Source organism: Ambystoma mexicanum, chromosome 4p (assembly GCF_040938575.1).
Source record: "Ambystoma mexicanum isolate Mex_15411 chromosome 4p, UKY_AmexF1_1, whole genome shotgun sequence".
Classification (NCBI taxonomy): domain Eukaryota; kingdom Metazoa; phylum Chordata; class Amphibia; order Caudata; family Ambystomatidae; genus Ambystoma; species Ambystoma mexicanum.
This window is the reverse complement of record NC_090927.1, coordinates 575,390,306-575,399,391: the sequence shown is the minus strand read 5'-3', so window position 1 is coordinate 575,399,391 and position 9,086 is coordinate 575,390,306. Positions and strand designations below refer to the sequence as shown.

At 44.0% G+C, this 9,086-nt stretch overlaps 1 protein-coding gene across 2 annotated transcripts in view; it reads left to right on the top strand.

Annotated features, from left to right (window-relative positions):
* Window positions 1–7,472: 7,472 nt before the first annotated feature.
* Window positions 7,473–9,086, top strand: part of LOC138453357 (glutathione S-transferase A4-like) — a 386,216-nt gene continuing 384,602 nt past the window's right edge. The window contains exon 1 of one of the 2 annotated variants that reach the window (XM_069606111.1): window positions 7,473–7,546. The gene's annotated coding sequence lies outside the window, so the exon portion shown is untranslated. Of the gene's footprint in view, window positions 7,547–7,743; window positions 8,009–9,086 lie in introns of those variants that run through there. The other variant, XM_069606110.1, reaches the window with a different exon arrangement.

The window sequence follows — 9,086 nt, the reverse complement described above, 5'->3', positions numbered from 1 at the left end:
AGACAGGGATTGTCTTAGAGAGAGAGAGTGATGAATGGTGTGGATTGGAGAGGAATGCTGAATGCTGACACTTGCCATATGTATATTGCATTAGACATGATAGATCCAGCTAATCAGAGACTTGCATTAGAAGCCTGTAAGGCTTACAGTCATTACACTGCATGGTAGATTTGCACCAAAAGTATAAAAGGTGCACATTCGAGGTTTGCATTATAGTATTGTTTGCATCATGCCTTGCTGTGCATGAATACATGTATTCTATTGTTACAATTGAAACTGACTTGTGTGTTTTCATTTTGTGTCCATTGTGCATTTTATTTCATTTTGTGTCTATTCTTATGGTTATGGTAATAGGTTATGTTTGTGTGTCCATAGCATAGTAACTTAGGAGTAACACAGTGCACAAAGGCCCTGAGATACAAGAGCAAGGGGGGGGCATAGTGATCCACACCCCCCTAGGAGTTTGTCTAAGACTGATGCATGGTCAACCACTAGGGGCAGGCCAAAGGCAGATTTGTATTATGGTCTCACACCATGTCGCCTTTATTGTATGCTATAGGCCTCAAGCCTTTTCTTGCAAGGGTTCGACAAAAACTAGACATACATGGAATACAGTTCGGGGGGATAGACCATAAAATTATGGCTTATGCCGATGATATGTTGTTAGCTATCACAGAGCCGACTACATCACTTCCTGTAATTGAACGTGAACTGGGGGTGTATGGCACAGTTGCGGGTCTGAAAATTAATTTAGCTAAATCAGAAATATTAAATTTTTCTTTGCCCCTTACCACTGTATCCTCTATTCGTACTCAAACTCAGTTTGGCTGGGCACAAGGTCAGAATTAATTTTTGGGAGTAGCAATAATCCTGGACTTAGCTAGTTTGTATGCAGCTAGTTTCCCTCCCCTACTGAAACGTATTACGAACCAACTGGGACAATAGGGTCCTCTATTGATCTCTTGGCTTGGACAGATGAATGTCATAAGAATGACTATACTGCCTAAGATTTTGTATTTTTTCCAGGCACTTCCGGTTTGCATCCCCGCCATATTGTTCAAAATACTGCGCAAAAGGTCTCTGATTATATTTGGAATAACAAACCTCCAAGAGTGGCATACAAAGTTCTGACCACCTCCACTGAAAAAGGGGGAATAGGACTTCCTGACTTGCAAACATTTTATCAAGCCACACAACTCTGTATAATAAAAGATTAGTGGGGGGGGCAATGGAGAGAAATGTTGGATGCAGTTGGAACGGGCATTGGGGGGCCACAACTAGGCGAAACGTTGTGGATTTCTAAAAAAGATCACCACACTAACATTCATAGGAGTAAAATTATGAATTTAGTAGAAGATGTTTGGGACTTAGCGGCCAGAAAATATAGTCTCACGACATTTCCATCACCATTTACTCCCATTTCTTTTAACCCTACTTTTGGTCCAGGCTGCGATCCTCAAGCATTTTCCAAATGGAAACAAGCAAGGTGTCAGAAAATACGTGACATGTTTATTGATGAGGACCTTAAATCTTTTTATCAATGTAAACTGGACTTCGGTCTTGATGATTTGGAGCAATTTTGATATTTTCAGGTACGCCACTGGATTTTGGCCCCCCACTCAAACAGGCAGCCACTAGGGAATTTACCCTTTTTGAAAAAATTTGCTATCACTAATCCCTGCAATAAGGCCCTAATATCGAATCTATATAAAATAATGAATGAGACGCCTGTCGCCTCTCTACCACATTACAAGACAAGATGGCATTTTACATTGGAAGAATAAATTACAGACAAGGAATGGGAGGGACTATGGAAGGATATTCCTAAATGTACCCGTTCATTATAAATACGGGAATTTTGGTATAAATTGTTAAGCCAATGGCATTACACGCCGGCCCGTCTACATAAAATGAAATCTTCCTTGTCTGATCAATGCTGGAGATAATGTGAGGTGGTTGGGGTTAGGGGCATGTTCTCTGGTAATAGGGGGCTATGATACAGATATTGATGTATCTATGCAACACGTGTTTGGTTCATCGAAACCTAGCTCCTTGAAGTCAAAATTATTGTTGATTCTTGAACCTAGTATGCGCAGTAATTCAAAGCAAAAATTTATAATTTATGTAATGCTACAATTAGCCGCATTATTGGGAATTGCTCACATATGGAAGACTAAAGACCCGCCTTTGATGGTTTTATAGAATTTGGAACTTTGTAGTACTGGAATGGATTACTTATATGATTCAAGGTGAACAGTCCAAATGTTCATACGAATATACAGAGGTGTTTGAATTCCTACAATCTGACTTTAATCTACAATACTGTCCTCAACGCCTGCGTATTCTTGACATTTCTTGTGTATCGACTTTTTGAAATCTGTAAAAGGTACCATGTACGGTGTTTCGAGGGGGGATATCCAGCTTGGTGGGGGTGGGAAGGGGTCTGGTTTTGTTGTAATAAAAAATATCAAAATGCTAATAAATATAAAATAAAAAAATTTAAAAATATCACAGGCATGCTTTAGCCTGATGTTACCTCTTTGATGCGGGGCAGCTAATATGTGTTGAGATTAACAGATTCACGTGTGGGGCTCATGTCCAATAAATGATGGAACCAGGGAACTCACCCATTGGGTTCTAGGTCAAATATTCGAAAACAAAAGGATTGAATGTCTTTTTTTCGACGCCAAAAGGATTGAAAAAAAGGGTCGAATTTCTTTTTTTTTTCATGAGGGGGTTCCCCCCCAACCCCCTGTTTTCTCTTTTAAAAAAAAACTTTTTTTACATACAAAACTAAAAAAATATATAAATAAATAAAAAAAAACATTCGACCCTTTTTAATTCATCCTTTTGGATTCGAAAAAAAAGGTCATTCGATCCTTTTATTTCGATACTTTGACTGGACACCCACCCATTGCAGTTTGCTTTAGGAAGCATTCTCCATCACAATCTACGCACAACACAGCTGTCCTTCCCAACCTAATTGCAATGAATTATTTACTTCAATTCCTCTAATATACTTACTGTGTGACCAGGTATGTCCTTCATAATCACAAAACAGCCCCAAATGCTTCGTCTAAAAAAAATGAAATGGGTCTGCGCACATCTTCCACCGGCCGTGGCTCTTTCTTGATCCTCGGAAGTACAAGAATAGTACAATATGGAAGTGAACACCCCCGGTAGGTCTGTGAGCTGGGGTCTGGGGGGAGAGGAGCGGGAAGAGTGGAGTAGAATTGAGAGTAGAAGTCAATGGTGGAATCGAAAAGCATGTAACTACACAACAAAAGATCACAAGGGAGCGCCTTTTCTACGTGGCATAACGTGAATGAAAGGTGTAAACGCCTTGACTAAGACTCTTACGACTTTCATTCACGCCGTGTCACTTTTTCAATCATTTGTATGGTAGAGAGGAGCAGTGTATGGCAACTTGCCCAGCAGATTTCACAAGTAAAATTAAACGCTGCAAGGCATGCGAATATGTCAAGCAGTGTTTAATTGTAATTGTTGTAGTTGTACACGCTGCCAGCCACGCACGCATGGCCTGCACCATGTACAATTAAAATTAAAAGCTGCCGGTCATGGGAGCATGCCAGGTGGCGTTTACTCACTTTGCACAGCGCAGGGCAAGTGGTGGCATACACCCATGTACTCTGCCGTGCAAATGACAAACATTTAGCGGCAGGGACCTGACTACAAGTGCAAACCTACCAGGTCCTGCTGTCAAATAATGTGATGGACCAACTTGAGCTCCAAGGAGTTTCCCTTTTAATCTCTTGATTTTATTGGCAACCAACGATGATCTTTCCAGGATGAAGAGTTCATGTAAAGCTAAATGCTGCATGCGCCCAAGGTTCTCTTCTGTGAAGGTTGGTGAGCGGGTTGGGTTCCCCTGTCTTGCAGTCAAGCACTTGTGGATTTCGGTGGTATACTGCTGTTTGGAAATTCTTATTCTGAATATTGTTATTATGACTATTAAACTGCACCCATGCCGATGTCCATACTAATTTACAGGGGTTTAAAACATACAATACTTACGTTTTAACAAAGAAAATGTAATCTGTTGTGATTAGTCAAAATGCTAACATTGAACATCATAGCAAATTGTCTAGAAATGGGCATGCAGCAAAGCCTCTGCCATAGCCAACTTACTGAGGGGAAGGGACTCTTTCTATCTCTGTTTATCCCCCAAAGTGCCTTTTCACAAGAACAAACACGATTGTGCACACCATATGCAGTGCAAAGTCATTTTGTACTGCATAAATGGCTATGCGCTTACTTTGCATGGACTTTGCACTGCAAAAATACACTTTCTATGAGTCAGGGTTTGTGTCGGCAGTGCAAAGTCACTTTGAACCGTGCAAAACATTCCATGAATCGGGCCCTTAGTGTTTCAGCTCCCTGCTGACTGCCTGCCCTATGATAATCTGCAGCTATTAATATAATATGCTCACTACAAATCCACTTTTTTCCCAAACTGTAGGCAAGGCATCATGTTGAAATGGGCTCCCACAAGCCCTGTCAAATCTTCAGCTGGCCCTGTCCACAGCCCATAATACTCAGCAATGGAACACTGAACCTGCAAAGGAGCTAGCATTACAGTCAGCCAGGTACTGGAACAAGTGGATGAATCCGAGATAGCTCTCAATGTTTGGGAATCAAAGGGGAACGCCTGTGGCTGATGTCAACCCACAAAACATGGTGCAGGCTGATTACGTCACAGGCAGGACGTCAGAGATAGGTGGGCAGCTCCATCCTATCCCCTCCTGCCTTCTGTATTTCCTACTTGATGGGAAATTATCACAGCAGTGTTGTGTGTCGACAGTGGGGGGAGTACAGTTGCACAGGTGCAGACCACGGAATAAGGATGGGGGCCAGCAAAGCACGGACAAGGACACCAGGCGGAGAGTTGGTCCAGCGTGCTTGACACTGTAAACAGACCTTCTTTTTGGTTTTGGCTAATTTTATATGCCCGAAGCCATTGCTACACAGGAAGTGAGATAAGAGATTTTAAGTAGAGCAATATCTGGTTGGCATGGAAACTAGCAACAATGCGGCATAAAACGTTGCTTCACTAAATATTATTACCTTCATCCCGTTCTTCTTCGTCACAGTCCTCGTTTGTGGGAGGCTGCATTAACCCCACTGTGAGTCAAATCAGATAGGAACTCCACATGGCGATGCATTGTGTCCACAATGGAAGAGCATTCCTGCACCCCTCAAAGCGGGAGTATAACTCCTGAAAGATCTCGAGCAATAATTATTAATAATTGGAGGCCCAAAGAAATAGGTGCAGCCCTGCATAGGCTTTGCAAAAGGATGCAGCAACGTTTTTGCTTCACCCAGTCGTTTATCTGTGGAGCCCTACATACAGGCCACATGTCACACCCTTCCCTCTTTCTCACTTGTTTGTCCTTGATTGCGGTCTTCTTGGGAACTCCTTCCTTCTTCCTCACTGATCGGCACTTGTACAGGAAGGGACGTGAGTTTTCGGGGTCCAGTGTGAGGAGTGCCGACTGCCTTAAGCAGGTTGCGTTCAGTATCCAGGGAAGTTACAGCCGAGGAATCCAGGAAGGAAGGGAAACTGATGTCCAATGCTCAGCGGGTGTCGGGGAGCCCGCAGCACCGAGCACGAGACGGATTTCGGAATGAAGGGGAGAATGGCCTTACCGAAGCAAGGCAGGAAAAAGAAGGGATTCCAGGAAGGAGGAAAGGGTAGGTAACTGGAAGATAGACGGGAACGATACACACGCCGAACAACTCGGATCAGTAGCGTTGAGACGCGCAGAGCCGCGGGGACGTGCCTATTTTCTAGGAAGCAGCGTGTTGCGCGTAGACACTAGAGAGCAGCGTTTCCGTGCTGTCGGCCCTGTTGGGAGGATCGCCGACCTGATGTTGCGGTGCATTATGGACCATGAAGTCCAGAAGGGCCGGAATCGGTGGTTCATGACACCAGATGCCTTCGGGCCATGTCTTTGCATGCCAACAGTGTGTAGCCTAGGCATCATAATGGATGCAGTTTTGCCCAGGGTCTCTTAGGTGTTGTAAAGTCATACTTTGCCTCACTAACCCAACCCTAGAACCTCAAGCTCTGCATACACCTCTTAAACACTAAACAAACACAACCTCCTCTCTGTGCAGCAATCCACATGCACTTCACCACAATGCAACAACAAAAGAAACCACACATAGTCCCGCACAACAGCACATGGGAGTCTACCGAGCCGTAAATCCCACCCAAACTCAGCCAACGGTGCAAACTGAACTGAAGCTGTCAATAGAACATCACTACTCTCGATGTAGCACTTCCCGCTATGCCCTACTAACCCACCCCACACTCTTTGCTTTCAGATCTGCCCGAGCGCCAGGGGACCACTCCCATGGTGATAGTGCACGGTATAAATGATCTTCAAAATTAACTTAATTCACTTGTGTAGAGTCCAGCGACTCTTGCTCTCTTTCCCACAAAGGATAATTGTAGAAAATGTTTCATCTGATCCCAGATTGGCATTGTGAATAGTTTCTACCTTGCACTCTCCGTGAAACTGATAACTCGTTTTCAGGGGGGTCTAGAACGCGGTTGCCCGACTTTTGTAGAACATTCACAGGTTTGATCAGATCCCACCTGTACTAACTCTACTGCACTGGCTCTCGAATCAGAGTCAAATTGTGTTGACATCAGAGCCACTCCTAGCATTAAACCAACACTAATTAGCAGACTGGGCAGCCAGATGTCCACCAGGCAACTCTACTCTCAACAGAAGTCTGTCTTTAGTTGTTCCCAAATACAAGAAATCCTAAGGGAGCAAATGGTTCCTTGCTGTGGCTTCTAGTGTCTGTTCCTGCTCACCTAAGAAATTACACAATCATCTGAGGGGCAGGAGGAAACTGGAGAGGTTATTTATTCCCCGAGGACTTGTAAATCAACAAGCCACATCCTTCAACAGCTGCAGCCATTATACTTTGAAACATATTTTTTCTGTTCGTGGCATAGTATTTTTGTAAAGAAAATAACATTTGTTTAGGTAGTGGCTTTGAAGTGTTATTTGTTGATTATATATATATATATGTGTGGGGTGAATTGGTTTAAGCAAAGCAAGCCTTATACAAAGTACTAACATATTCAAGTTTACAAACAATTAAACAATATATACCAAACAAGTGTTTAAAATATTGATTGTTGATTGGAATGAGGCTTAGAGTTCGTTTAGAGAATCAATGGGTGTATGTGAGTATGAATGGGACAAAAAGCTGCTTTATGAGTTGGTTAAATTTGTATTTCATAAATTTGAACAATAATGGTGTTAGGAATGACTATATTGTTGAGATTTAGGTATAAACAGCGAAACCCATTTGTCAACAAGGTCTCAGTGTTCTTGTGTGTAGGAGGTACTGGCGTCGAATGGGTTATGTAAAAGTAACTGATTGGCTGCCCTGGGGAGCGACTGTTACTAATTAGGACCATCCACTACTGTGCCGGAAGAGGCGCGTGGCGAAGAGGAGTGGAAACATGTTGTGATTGCACTGTTCCAGATCAGGGCACCACTTTGTAAGCAATTTCCTTTATGTGCAAGATGTGTTTGAATGAACATACATTGTATTTTTCTGTGTTTTTGCAATCAAATCAATATTAAATTAAAAACAAACGTCGAAAATAAAATCGTTGCAGCCAGCTAGATCGCATGATAAAACGAAAAATGTGAGGAGTTTTGGCGGAAGGAGGCTCAAACCCTCATAAATTAACATGCCGTGTTCCTCCTTCATTTCTGCTGTGAGCAGTAATGTAACATCATGCGGCGACAGAGGCCCCGTTTTCCACAGCAGGAGCCGCAGTAACAAAGTTTCGGATCTCGTTTTTCTTAGAATTTCCTTAAACTCTGCCCCTCTCTCTGGCCCCACCCCCGCCTGCGCTGGAATAAATGCCCGCGCACACTGCACTGCTTCCTGACTCAGAGCCATCTACAACCGCAAGCCAAGCCCGCACACGTCCTGCACAGAACCGCCGCCACAGGTGAGTGCGCCCTTTCCTCTGACTGAAGCGCGTCTCGCTCTGTGCAGGCGCCAGTATCTACCGACCGGCACTTCCGGTACAAACATGTCCTTCAGTTCAAACACAAACACTGTGTAAAGCTGGCGGAAGAGGGCAACTGCTGCGGCGTGAGGCAGGCAGCCTTCCTTTTGGGGGCCTGGACTTAAATCGGGCCAGTCCCAATGTGAGGCGACAGAACTCTCCTTAAATCCAGTGTTGGACATGGCCACAAAGCACTTACTGGGGGAACACCCCTACCCCACCTTTGGGGGAGGGGGTTGTCAGTCCTTGGCGGCCGGGGCTTAGGGCTGGAGCGAAATGTCGAATTATGTGCGTGCCCGGAATATAATGATAATGATGTGTTATTTATATAGCGCCTTAATCTTTGCATAAAAGTCGATCGAATTTTGGGGGCATTAGAGTAACCCGACAACGTATGAAACAGGTCTGTGATGGTAATTCAAACGCTCATTCTTAGAATGCTATGATCACTTGGTATGCCGCTCCTTTCCTCTGTCGGAGTAGTCACGGTGAGTTAAATGTGTAAAGCATGGAACATACATACAGTTTAGGGCGATTTCACGGTTTGGGTTCGGGCTGTTGAGGAAAGGATGACTTAAGTCGTTGCATATTGCTGCACACATAGACGCTGGCACGGCCTCTGCGTGCAGCTGAGCAATTTGGACTGTAAGCCCCTACCCCCAAGTTCAGGAAGCTCTCATTTGGGGGCAGAGAGTTTCCTCAACTTGGGAGGGGTTTGGACCTCGTGTCTACACTGAACAGTGCTCTGGGAAGACAGTTTTTGCCAGAGTGCAGCTCCGTTTTGTTCCTTGCTTAAATCTCATATTTGTGCAAATTTAGCCAGATTTGTGGGTATCCCCCTGCCCCATCCTTGCTTAGAGCGGAAAACAGTCTGAGGCACCCATTGGGTGCAATCATTATGCTAGAGACGAATATAGCTGGTGGTTAATGGCCACAGATTATCACAAGATGGCCAGCCAGTAAGGAGCTTAAAGAGACTGATGTAGAGGCGCCTGTTTTTAAAAGGCATCAAGATGAA